Source organism: Oncorhynchus mykiss, chromosome 24 (genome assembly GCF_013265735.2).
Source record: "Oncorhynchus mykiss isolate Arlee chromosome 24, USDA_OmykA_1.1, whole genome shotgun sequence".
In the NCBI taxonomy this organism is placed as follows: Eukaryota; Metazoa; Chordata; class Actinopteri; order Salmoniformes; family Salmonidae; genus Oncorhynchus; species Oncorhynchus mykiss.
Window position 1 is genome coordinate 16,265,449 of NC_048588.1, and position 14,517 is coordinate 16,279,965.

The window sequence follows — 14,517 nt, forward strand, 5'->3', positions numbered from 1 at the left end:
ATTTGATCGTTTATTTACATATTAGGGTACCTGAGGATGGATTAGGATCGTTGTTTGATATTTTATGGAGAAGTTTATTGGTAATTTATGGGATTCATTTGTATGCATTTTGAACGAGGGAAACCGGTGGATTACTGAGACTAGCGTGCCAATGAAACTGACTTTTTTGGGATATAAAGAAGGACTTTATCGAACAAAAGGACCATTTGTTATGTAGCTGGGATCCTTGTGATTGCAACCAGATGAAGATCTTCAATGGTAAGTGAATTATTTTATCTCTATTTCTGACTTTTGTGACGCCTCTGCTTGGTTGGAAAATGTATGTAATGCTTTTGTGGGTGGGGCGCTGTCCTCAGATAATCGCATGGTGTGCTTTCGCCGTAAAGCCTTTTTGAAATCTGACAAAGCGGCTGGATTAACAAGAAGTTAAGCTTTTAAAACGGCCCTTTTGTGAGGCTCATCCGGGAACTAGTTCTGTACAATGGTGAGTGGTGGGGTCAATAAACCAGAATTGGAGGGTCCTCCATCATCGTTTAAATCTCTAGTTTGATAAACTTTTTGGCTTCCCAGTAGATTACAACCACAATGGCCAGAGTTGCGGATAAAACTCAACAGTATGTTGCTTCGCTCAATGAGAATAGCCTATGCAGCTGCCACTACCTCAAATATGTTGACACATTTACGCTGACATCACTCCCAGTATACCGGAGCAAGACTGAATGTAATGAAACAACTATACTCTATACTCTATACTGGGCTCTTCTCTGCTCTTCTCTGCATTCAAGCAGCCCTTGAAAATAAATGACAATAGCGATAGGTAGGCTGTGTTTATATTTTTTACAGTCTTTGGTTTATAGCTGTGGATAGGCACTCATGTGTGGTCGAGAATAGGGGGTTGTGGTCGAGAATAGGGGGTTTCAGCACCTCATGAAAGTGCTCGAGCCACGTTACGAATTTCACTCTTGCACCCATTTCAGCAAACAGGTAGTACCCGCTCTATACAAGCAAGCCAAAGACTAAGTTTTCAATGAATTAGCCAATGCACCCAGTATTGATGTAACGATCTTCTTCATCTGATGAGGAGTAGGAAAGATCGGACCAAAACGCAGCGTGGTAAGTGTCCATTTTAATGAAACATAACTGAACACTGAATACAAAATAACCAAAGTGAAACAACGAAAATTGAAACAGTCCTATCAGGGGACAAAACAAAGACAGGAAACAGGAAACAACTACCCACAAATACCAGGTGGGAACAGGCTACCTAAGTAAGGTTCTCAATCAGAGACAACAAATGACAGCTGCCTCTGACTGGGACCATACCAGGCCAAACACAGAAATACAAAACATAGAACAAAACAGAATGCCCACCCCAACTCACGCTTTGACCAACCCAACATAGAGACCTAAAAAAGGAACTAAGGTCAGGACGTGACAGTACCCCCCCCCCCCCCCCCCCCCTCAGACCCCACTCCACCTTAGTCTTGGCCCACTTCTGTGGCGCCTCTGGAGTGGCGACCCTCGCCGCTGACCCCGGACTGGGGACCCTTACAGCGGGCCCCGAATAGGAGGGAGACTCCGGCGGCGCCGGACAGGAGGGCGGCTCTGGCAGCGCCGGACAGGAGGGCGGCACCGCCGGAGTCTCCCTCCTATTCGGGGCCCGCTCTAAGGGTCCCCAGTCTGGGGTCAGCGGCGAGGGTCGCCACTCCACACCTGGCTATCAGCGAAGTCTTGTCTGGCAGCAAAACAGTTCACTCATTTACTGCCTTTTAAAAAACATAGCTGACATGGCTGACTTGCTTGAACAAATTATTTTTTTACTGACAATTGAGATGTACAAACTATGGCATAAGGGGACGACGAGCAGATAAGAGGCAATCTGTAATTTAGATTAAGACATTAATGAGAGAGCTAGGACGAACGTAGTCATAATAACTATCTGTTCAGCACTTTTGAAATTTACAGCGACAAAATTCAGAACATGGGCCGTTCTTACAGTATTCTTCCTGTACACCAAGTCAGAGTCGTAAGATAAATAAAGGAGGCATATAAGCAATGAAAGTTCTTACACTATTAGACCATGAAATTTCTCCAAAACAGGCTATAGGCTACATGTGCACCACCGAGTCAGAACAGTAGGCTAAATTATGAGGGGAAAAGGGACCAAATTATTAGGGTGAGGCACATGGGCTACTAACAGCTTATGACACAACATCCACTTACTATTACTAGCTACAGTATACATATCTCCCTGACATATTACATTATTTGTGCAGCAGCATACAAGACATTTTTGGACTCACCTTGTGCTGTGCCCAGTCCTTCTTGGGCAAATGTTCTCATCAAACTTTGTCATAAAAGTCTGGCATTCTTTGGATTTAAGCTGCTTTCAAGACAACTGGGAAAAAACAAGGATGAATCATGATGTTATTGATCTTCAGGTTGGAGCTCTAAAAAGAGGCCAGAGTTCCCGACTTGGAATTGCAAGTTGGATGACTGTTCTAAATGTATTTTCCCAGTTGGAGCTGTTTTTTTCAGAGTTCCTGGTTGTCTCTCTGAATTCTGAGATTTCCCAGTTCCAAGTTTCCAGTTGCTTTGAAAGCAGCAGAAGTCATGTTGGAATGACAGCATGGCCAATGTTGAATGTTTATCATTTTAAGCGAGACCCTTAAACCCAGACATGGACCACACATCCACTCCACTGAATAGCAGGCTAGTGATTGCTTTGCAATGCTTGTAGTTAGCCACTGATTCCTTCCAAACCACTCATTGTAGAATTTGCGATTTCCAACTTGTTGTGTAATGTTTATGTCCAATTGCTGATGAGCACGATACGTTTTATCTATCATTTCTCTTCATAATTTCTCTTTACCAGTAGATTGTCGACTTGATTCATGATGATGACTGCTAGCTTGCTAGCTAAGATTTTGAAAGTATGATGTTGACATGATCAGTCCAATCAAAGCTACTGTAGATATGTGATTTAATGTCATTTTATCTGTGGCCAATGACCTTGAGCCTTCTTGGATGGGCACTTCTAATGTAACTCTATGGCAGCACCCAAGGGGCTTGAGATTTGAGCTCTCCCTGTAGATTTTGCGGTGATGTAGTGTTCCCATGAGTGACAGAACACTGAGCCAATCACGGCGCAACTAGAGAACATTACCAACCTCTATGCTCTGATTCTGTGCTTCCAACTTTGTGGCAACAGTTTGTGGAAAACCAAGATGGCGGACTGAACTCAGCTATGTAGACCACCTCAAGATAAAAACGTAATATTCAATATCGGTAAGTTAGACTAAATATTAGCACTACACAATCTGGTGGGTAATAACTTTCAATCTGGATAACAAAACAAATCAGAAGACTAGAGAAATGTATCGACAAATATTACGAAAACAAGCAACACCCAAACATGACGGAGAGTAAGACTGGAACCTATTTCAAAATGAAAACATGACTTCTACAGACACAGATGATTTAATATTTTCACCACTGAGAATGGTAAAGGTTGAAACCGATCTTTTAATATCAATAAATGACAAACTGGGCATACTTGAACTAGTCAGTAAGGATATAAAAGATTTGAAGGCAAGCGTCAAGATGAGTGACGAAAAAGCTGCGACATTGGAGAAAGACACAAACAAGCTAAAGGTTCAGTCAATAAGATTGAAACCGAAGTTAATGAACTTAAATGAACATTGTTCTGAGAGAAGCCTTACTTGACATACTGACTAAATCCATGAGAGAGAATCTGGCACTTACAGGTATCCAAGCGAAAGAAGAAGTTCCTGAATGTGTAGTTAGAGAGTTCCTCCTGCCAGAGTCTCCCGCCAGTTCGGCGCTGCCAGAGTCGCCCTTCACTCAGGCGCTGCCAGAGTCGTCCGGCGCTGCGCTGCCAGAGTCGCCCGCCTGTCCGGCGCTGCCAGAGTCGTCTGGAGCTGCCAGAGTCGCCCGCCTGTCCGGCGCTGCCAGGGTCGTCCGGCGCTGCGCTGCCAGAGTCGCCCGCCTGTCCAGCGCTGCCAGAGTCGCCCGGCGCTGCCAGAGTGGCCCTAATAACCCTAGGTGTAAAATAGTAAATAATGGCTACATCTCAGAAAGTTTTAAACTATCTAGAGGAGTAAAACAAGGATGTCCACTATCGGCATATCTATTTATTATTGCCATTGAAATGTTAGCTGTTGAAATTAGACCCAACAATAATATTAAGGGATTAGAAATCCGTGGCTTAAAAACTAAGGGGTCATTGTACGCTGATGAGTCAGGTTTTCTTTTAAATCCAAAATTAGAATCCCTCCACAGCCTCTTAGAGGATCTAGATACTTTTGCTAACCTCTCTGGATGAAAACCAAATGATGATAAATGCACAATATCTTATTTATTGGATCACTAAAAAACTTTTACATTACCGTGTAGTTTACCAATAAAATAGTCTGACGGGGATGTGGACATACTCGGTATACATGTCCCGAAAGAAAGAAATGATCTCACTACAATACATTTTTATAGAAAGTTAGCAAAAATAGATAAGATCTTGCTACCTTGGAAAGGAAAATACCTGTCTATTTGTGGAAAAATCACCCTGAGTAACTCTAGTCATTTCCAGGTTTTGCCTACACCTAGTGACCTGCTTTTTAAATTATATGAACCAAAAATACTCAATTTTATTAGGAATGGCAAGCCAGACAAAAGTAAAAGGGCCTATTTATATAATGAATATGAATTCGGAAGGCAGAAATGATTAAATATTAAAGCATTAGACCTCACACTAAAGGCATCAGTCATATAAAAGTTATACTTAAATCTGAAATGGTTCTCTAGTAAATTAGTAAGAATGTCTCACCCCATGTTCAAGAATGGCTTTATGCCCTTTATTCAGATTACAACTGCTCACTTTCAGTTATTTGAAAACAAAATAATTTCCAAAATATCGTTATTTTTTAAACAAGCCTTAGAAAGTTGGTTGCAATTTCAGTGTAATCCACCTGAAAAGACAGAGCAAATACAACAAATATTGTGGTTAAACTCAAATATACTCATTGATAAAACTTATTTTTCAATAACATTTTGAAAGAGGTACCATTGTTGTAAATGGTATCATAAATAGGACATACAGCTAACACAGACATATGGAAATGTCTGCTCTACCCAAAATTACAACCAACTAATTGCAGCGTTTCCACAAAAATGATAGAGGCAAGTGGAAGGGGGAGAAAGTAAGGAACTTGTCTGTCGACCCTGCATTAAAGACCAAAAATATTTAAATTTCCTTTAAGGACCAAAAAGATGACAGCTGTGCCATATGAATTGCAAAATAGTTGGGAAGAGATTTTCGATGTACCGATTCCATGGCACACGGTTTATGAATTGACACGCAAAACGACGCTGGATTCAAAACCTAGAATTTTTCTATTTAAAATATTATACAAAATTATTGCAACCAATAGAATGTTATATATATATGGGGGATACAATCCTCCCAGCTCTGCAGAGTTTTCTGCGAGGAGGCAGAGTCATTAGATCATTTATTTTTGTACTGTCCATATGTAACTCGTTTTTGGTCACAGGTCCAGGAATGGCTGAAGATTGCAACATGTACCTAGAACTAACGCTGCAGATAGCAATACCGAGTGATTTGAAAAGTCCTTATCAATTGATCAATAATATAATTATTTTAGCAAAAATGTTTCTTTAATTAACAAGAAGCTATGAAAAAATAAAAGGTTCAGGAATTCTGTGAAGCATCACAGCACAGTTGAAAAATATATGGCAAATCGAAATCCAAAATGGATGATGTTGAGAGATAGATGGGAGGGGTTGAATGGAGCTGAAGGGTGGGACTAATAACAAGGTAACCAATGTAAAACATACACGGTCTGTAAAATGTATATAGGTTCAGATATTGTGAAATAGCACAGTTACAAATAGAAATCAAACTGGATGGACATCATAAATAGAGGAAGGACTAAAAAGAAACAAAATAAAACCATTATAAAATGGATTGTTTGTAAAGTGTGTATAATATGTATAAACTGAAAGTAGAAGCCTAAGTGTTATTGTTTATTAGGTTACTCTAATTGGAGGAGGGGTGGTAGGGTTTGCGGGGGGGAAATAAAGGTATTGTAGCAGGCTTAAGGGTGTGGGGTTTCCACGTCACCAAGTTCAATAACAAAACAGGCACCAGTAGCACAAATAGACTGCAAATGGAAAGTTTATTAGGGGTTTTGGTACACTGGGGAAGAGGGGGAAATGCACCTCACAGTCCACAAGCCGTTCTCATTGTCCATTCCATTTTCCAGTGGTACTCCTCACACTCAGGTCCTCAGCCAATCCGGTACACAAATAGGATACTCTGACAGTCCAGGTCACAAAGTCACACCGCTACTTTTCATACCACTCTTGGTTCTCCCCCAGTCTGGGCAGGCTGCCTCCTCTTTTATTGCCAAGCATTCCTTGGCTTAACGAAGGACAGTCTTGCCTCGTTGGAGCAGGAAGTCCATATAAGGCTTGGGGGTGGAGCCAGCAACGTGGAAGATATCTCTCCTCAATTACCACTCCCCTCACTTCTCCCCGCAATTTGCCACAGTATATTAAAAAAGTGTGTATATGTATGAATTTTAAAAAGTGTGTACATATATATATATATATATATATATATATATACACAGTGCCTTGCGAAAGTATTCGGCCCCCTTGAACTTTGCGACCTTTTGCCACATTTCAGGCTTCAAACATAAAGATATAAAACTGTATTTTTTTGTGAAGAATCAACAACAAGTGGGACACAATCATGAAGTGGAAAGACATTTATTGGATATTTCAAACTTTTTTAACAAATCAAAAACTGAAAAATTTGGGTCGTGCAAAATTATTCAGCCCCCTTAAGTTAATACTTTGTAGCGCCACCTTTTGCCTGCGATTACAGCTGTAAGTCGCTTGGGGTATGTCTCTATCAGTTTTGCACATCGAGAGACTGACATTTTTTCCCATTCCTCCTTGCAAAACAGCTCGAGCTCAGTGAGGTTGGATGGAGAGCATTTGTGAACAGCAGCAAAAATTTCAGTCTTCCCACAATAAGTTGGGTGAATTTTGGCTCATTCCTCCTGACAGATCTGGTGTAACTGAGTCAGGTTTGTAGGCCTCCTTGCTCGCACACACTTTTTCAGTTCTGCCCACAAATGTTCTATAGGGTTGAGGTCAGGGCTTTATGATGGCCACTCCAATACCTTGACTTTGTTGTCCTTAAGCCATTTTGCCACAACTTTGGAAGTATGCTTGGGGTCATTGTCCATTTTAGAAAACCCATTTGTGGGTTCCTGACGGGCGTCTTGAGATGTTGCACATAATCCACATAATTTTCCTGCCTCATGATGCCATCTATTTTGTGAAGTGCACCAGTCCCTCCTGCAGCAAAGCACCCACACAACATGATGCTGCCACCCCCGTGCTTCATGGTTGGGATGGTGTTCTTCGGCTTGCAAGACTCCTTTTTCCTCCAAACATAACGATGGTCATTATGGCCAAACAGTTCTATTTTGGTTTCATCAGACCAGAGGACATTTCTCCAAAAAGTATGATCTTTGTCCCCATGTGCAGTTGCAAACCGTAGTCTGTCTTTTTTTATGGCAGTTTTTGAGCAGTTGCTTCTTCCTTGCTGCACGGCCTTTCAGGTTATGTCGATATAGGACTCCTTTTACTGTGGATATACATTATATACTTTTGTACCTGTTTCCTCCAGCATCTTCACAAGGTCCTTTGCTGCTGTTCTGGGATTTCGTACGTTCATCTCTAGTAGGCAGAACACGTCTCCTTCCTGAACGGTATGATGGCTGAGCGGTCCCATGGTGTTTATACTTGCGTACTGTTGTTTGTACAGATGAACATGGTACATTCAGGCGTTTGGAATATCTCCCAAGGATGAACCAGACTTGTGGAGGTCTACAATCTTTTTTTCTGAGGTCTTGGCTGATTTCTTTTGATTTTTTTGTATGTAAACTTCCGACTTCAACTGTAACCTTTTGACAAGGTTTATATCACAACTAAAGTGGCCAAATAACATCTTAAAATGAAGCCCATTAATCTGCTTTAATCCGCTTTACAATGGGTGTAGCGCCTAACATCTTATAATAAAAGCATTACATGCACAATCTCATTGTGGTCCCTTTTGAGAATGGTGTTTTCCTGGTAATGGTGTTTTCCTGGTAATACTGCTGTGTGCACATTGCTGCGCTTGTAATATGAAGAAATAGCCTAATAGTTTATCAACATATTAAGCTAAACTTTCTCATCTGCTGCATCAGGCTCATTGCTTAAAACAGTATTTTGATGCTAGAGGTTGGATTCATTTGAGATCTCTCTTATCCCACATCTGTCCCGGACTATGTTTGGAATATTTATTTCTCGCAAAGAACAGAATAGGTCAACTTTTGTACTATGGGACATAGACATGCTTTTACTGTTCGTTAGGCCTACTCATCTTGTTGGCTGACGAAAAGTAAATGTGGACTGTTCTTCCAATAGATTCAATATTGGAATTGGATAAGGACGCGCACAGTTGTGTCCCGGATGTGAGAAAGATCTGATCACGTGACTGAAAGCCATGTGATTGAGAGGTGCTTTGGCATACAGCAGGGAGAAAGGCCACTGGCCGCAAAAGGCATGGATTTTTAGGGGGATTAGGGCCACACAAAGGGGATGCAGCCGGGAGATTTGAGGCATTATTAAGTGCTTGTGAAATTGTGAATGAGAGACTGAGGAAGTGTGTACACCGTGCGCAAAAAACAAAGCAGAACTCGTGCCTTTCATGCTACTTTTTTCTAATCTTTAGTCGCATCATGCAGCCTTAAATATCAAAACATATAGCCCAACATTTGTATCACAACTAAAGTTACATAAATAACAATAATTTAAGCATATACTGTAGGAGTACCTGTGTCTTTGTTAATCGCTCAACACAGAATAGCTGTGCACTACCTCAAACCGTTTGGAGAAAATATCCTTATTTATTAGACTTTAAAATGTAGATGTTCCAAAAGTCCAGCAGAGACCGGCAGTTATTTGCTTGACAATCAACAGCTGACAAAATGTAATGACCGCCACAGCCCTAGCTGCACAGCTCAATGCAGGGGTCGCTGAGTTGAGTAAGTTTGAGGGGTGAATGTAGCACATGGGGATGTGTGAAACTTCTTAGCCTGAAGTGTCCCAACTTGTGTCAGTGAATAGGTAGCTTTTCGCGTTTTTCCTTCCTAGTAAGACGCTTCAGGAGGGCGGTCACGTGTGCTAGCAAGCCAGAGGTCCCAAGTTCGCGCCAGGTATTGGCCGAATTGGGAGGAAGTGGTACTTGCTAAGAAAGCAGTGTGACGTCCTTTACAGATTGAAATGACATATAGAGGAAAGATAGAGCAGTGAGTGTGCTGAAATAGCAGTGGGCTGGATTCAAACCCATGCTGCAGCAGTATATTTGATCGGGAGGCATTGGTTTAGATAGCTCTACCACCTTAGGTCACTCCAGGCCAACCTTTAAAGCTCTGTTACAGGGGTGACCTATCATGCTACGTTAACTAAGCTCACTACGGCACCTGTCTCTCCACACTTTCCACAAGCTTTTTGTTCCCCTATACTAAAAAACAAGAGATAACCAGAAGCTCCTGGGAGAGATACGCACACTGATCCACCCACCTAGATTTTTTTTTTTTTACCTTTATTTAACCAGGCAAGTCAGTTAAGAACAAATTCTTATTTTCAATGACGGCCTGGGAACAGTGGGTTAACTGCCTGTTCAGGGGCAGAACGACAGATTTGTACCTTGTCAGCTCGGGGGTTTGAACTCACAACCTTCCGGTTACTAGTCCAACGCTCTAACCACTAGGCTACCCTGCCGCACCTCCTGGACAGCCAGAGACGGGATACATAACCCCCTCTCGGGCTAAGGGAAAGTTACCAGCGTTAGCCATGGTGGTGCCTGAGCGGGTGGTCTATCCTTAATGACAAGGTAAAGTCCCCTACAGATGTCTACCAGATTGGGTTGGGTTGGTAAAGCGTATGAAAGGCAGACAGACCCTGAGACAGGAAGCTTGGCTGGCTAACCCACAGTCAGTCCATTGTTTCCTGGCAAAGGATCGGGCAGGCAAAGGGGTCATTAGGTGGGCCTACCCTGCTGAAACTCAATGTGGCTCCCAGTGTTTCTGAGGATGGGGATCAGGTTGTCAATTTTCATCTAGCTGACAGCCTTGCTAGCTGCTCTAACTATATCATCATCGCTGGCGTTGACTGACGTTAGTTAGACTCACGTATACTAATTTGCCTATTGCAGATGTTTTTAAATGAGAGAATGAATTGAACATTTTAACCTAACATTATAACCTAACAAATCTTCAACAATAAATTAGAATTAGACACTCAGGGCGGGTTTCCCGGACACAGATTAAGCCTTAAACGTTATTTTAGCGGTAATCGCGGTTAACCCAGAACTAAAATCTTGCATAATTTGGTCAGCTGCGTGAAGTTCTGGGTCTATACGCATTAGAAATGTTGAGTTCCGGTTTGTCAAGTCTCCACCCTCGCAAAAGGAAACTCAGCCAAAGTCCCCAGTTTGTCATGCCTTGATCTGTTTCACCTGTCCTTGTGCCTGTCTCCACCCCCATCCAGGTGTCGCCCATCTTCCACACTTATACCCTGGTTATTTATACCTGTGTTTTCTGTCTGTCTGTGCCAGTTTGTTTTGTTTGTTCAAGTCAACTAGCGGTTTGTCTCAACACTTGCTTTTCCCCAGTCTCTCTTTTCTCGGACTCCTGGTTTTGACTCTTGCCTGTCCTGACTCTGAGCCCGCCTGCCTGCCGTCCTGTGCCTTTGCCCCTACTCTGGATTACCGACCTCAACCCGACCTGACCCTGGGCCTGCCTGCCGTCCTGTACCTTGGCTACTCTGGATTATCGACTCCTGCCTGCCTTGACCTGTCGTTTTCCTGCCCCTTTTGTTGCAATAAACATTGTTACTTCAACACAGTCTGCACTTGGGTCTTACCTGATACAGTTAGTAAGTAGGAATGGTATGACGTGTTATTTATGACTGGGAGTCTACAGTCTGAGACAGACAAAAGGTTTATTTCAGGGGTGTATTCACTAGAAACAAATGTTGTCATAGTTGGATGACAACAACAGTCAGTTCCATTGATCTTGGTACCCTGTGGTCTCTCTTGTGTCTAGTTTAGCGTTTATCATGATTTAGCATGAGGCTGAAATGAGAACTGCTAGGCCTACTATAGGTCTGTTTTTCTGGTTATATTTGTTTTTCATAACTGATGGTTATCTCATAGGCTGCTGTTTTCTAGCTCACTGACATCACAGCTAACCTGTGAACAGAAATCTGGACAAATCATTATGCTGTAGTAGAGAACTATATTGAAGAACATATGTGGCCTCATTTACGGTTACAATACTGAAGGCCGATTTGCTCCAGCTCTGCGCTGAATGTTATTCAAACAAGTTTGTTTTCCTGCTAGCTGGATTAGGTACCCTGTATTCATAGGCCTTGCAGATTTGTGTTTGCAGCTTTTGTCTGGATTCTGGAATGAATCAATTCTTTACTGGCGAATGAGAACACGGCTGGTTGAGTGAGGCAATAAATAGGTCACTGTGGTTTGGGTAGGAAGCCAGTACAAACAGTATTGCAGGCTTGGTAGCCTAATGCTACAAACATTCATCACTGCAAACAGAGAGAACTACAGACATGATGGTGATTGTAGTGATGACGAGCGTAGTTATTGGGGACTTCTCTTTTTAAAAGTTTATTGCCATAACACAATCACATGTCTTGAAGTGAATCTTGTCGAAGGTCTGTCCTCTTATGATTATCAAAGTCAGTCAATGATCCTCTTGTCTTGGGATGTGAGGTTAATGTGCAACAACTCCCTGGGAGACTCTTGGACAATAGCTGTGTTAAGGATGTGTTTTGTGACATTGTGTTGGAAAATATATAATTTGAAATTCAATCAAATTAAGCTACTACAATATACTACTATAGATTTGAAAGTAAAGCCTTACTATTTAAAAAAAAAAAAAATGGTGTGTGTGTGAATTTTACCCCTTTTTCTCCCCAATTTCGTGGTATCCAATTGTTTTTTAGTAGCTACTATCTTGTCTCATCGCTACAACTCCCGTACGAGCTCGGGAGAGACGAAGGTTGAAAGTCATGCGTCCTCCGATACACAACCCAACCAAGCCGCACTACTTTAGCGCGCACTGCGCCCGGCCCGCCACAGGAGTCGTTGGTGCGTGATGAGACAAGGATATCCCTACCGGCCTAACCCTCCCTAACCCAGACAACGCTAGGCCAATTGTGCGTCGCCCCACGGACCTCCCGGTTGCGGCCGGTTACGACAGAGCCTGGTGGCACAGCTGGCGCTGCAGTACAGCGCCCTTAACCACTGCGCCACCCGGGAGGCCTCATTACCTTACTATTTTAACCTAGGCCTGGTTTTCACACATGCCCATTTCGGAATCAGAATGTCAGAAAACCCACAAACCACAACAAGGGCTGATAACAAGTGGTACATTCATTCCTGTTTACCTTTCTCTTTGTCCTCAGAGTAAAGTAAAGAGGGAGTAACTAACAGGCCTAGTGTATTTACATGTAACCCCACGTAGTCTCTTTAACGCCATTCGTTCTTATATTATGTATCGTTGTCATCTGTGAAAGCTGGGGGCTTTGCCCAGGGCATGGGTCAGGTGATAGATATAGATACAATGGTTACCTCACAGTGAGATGAGGGTGTGTCGCTATCACTCCGTGTGTATCCTGCCGGGAGGGAGAATGTGGAGGGTGGGTATAATTGAGCTCATGACAGGACCTCTAGCCTATGTCTGGAGGATGTTTACTCTCAGATATGGTCTAATATGACATGTTGAAATATGATAGACATCACAGCTGCTCACAGGCAAATTTTGTTAAACACGAAAAGTCAGTATAAGATTGGTATTTTTACGAGCATTGTTACAATGCACACTGTACAGTCTTTTTCATGCTAAGGTTATTAACCAGTGTCCATAGAGGCACTGTCAGAGACATAGCCTAGGCCTGTTGCACCCTGCTGGTGTCACCATAGGGGACTAAGCCCTTGGGAACTATTATATCTAACATCTCTAAAGTACTCTCTAACAGGCTCACATGGGGCACTGCCCTGTTGATCTGTTTCACCACAGCTGTCGGCTTAGCATAACTAGACTGGGGCTTGCACAAACCCTGACATTTAACAGCCATGCAAGGCAGTCCAACAAGTGTTGCAATGTTTCCTCTACCATGTCTCAAGCAAAATACTCAAGAAATAATATATGTTATGCTGCCACCATAAAGCCTGCATCAAATAGATGTATTATAACCCACCAAATAACTGTCTTGTGGTTTTATATCTAAACTCTTTACCAGTCAATGAAAACAACAGTCAATGAAAACAACAGTACCCAGAATGAATCTGCAGGCCAGGCAGTCACAGTGATGCAGCCATTTGAGAGGATGTTCAACAGCTGTACCACTCTGTGTACCACTCTGGCTTGTATTCTAGCTTGTCCTGGGCTGACTCAGTATTGTGTCAGTAAGGGCTTACTCTGTGCTTTCTGATACCTTTCCTCTCTCAGTGAGAAGTTGCCTAACACACACACACATTCAACCCTGATGTGTGTGGATTAAACAGCCTTACTAGAGATGGCTTTTTATCTGGTGCCTGGTAAGTGATTACAGTCACTCACTGAGGATGGATAGATGGATGGACTGACACTTGTTTCCTCTTTTCCTTTTCTCCCCACCTCATCTCCTCTCACTGCATCGTTGTCAAATACCTTCTGAGGATTCCTGTATTAAAGCCACAGCCTGTAGTTGGCCAAAACTAAAGCAGCCATGTTAGCTGTCTCTGCAGCTCTGTGTGTGTGTGTGTGTGTGTGTGTGTGTGACTATAAATGTGGGGACCAGAAGTCACCACAAGAATAGTAAACAATCTCAAATTTGACCGACTGTGGATATATAGTTAGTCCCACAAGGTCAAATTATATTTCTAAGGGGTTTAGGGTTAAGGTTAGAATTAGTGATAGGTTTAGGGTTAGGAGCTAGGGTTGTCTGGCTCTGTGCTGAGGGCATTCTGGGAATGCTGCCTGAGCAGCAGGTGGCACCAGGCCACAGCAAACACATTCCTCCACCAGGCAGCCCTGGACTGGAGGAAAGGCTGGTGCTGGCTACAGCCTACTCTGCTCTGCCAGAGGCACTTTGCATTGATCAGCACTTTGTAGCCTACATCCTGGGTTATGTGAGGATTTAAGGTTTCTGATTCAAACTGTTAGGCCTGTATCCATGCTGTTGCTTTCATGACCTAAATAGAAAGATTGAGTCAACACACTTGCTTGTGACAGTCAAGTTTATTTTGTATGCTTGCCCACTTTCTTTGGTTTGTGCTTCCAAAAGTAATTGGTTTTGAAGCAGAGACAATGACGTGTTTACAGGTAAAATGTTTGACATAGGCAATTTTTTGTC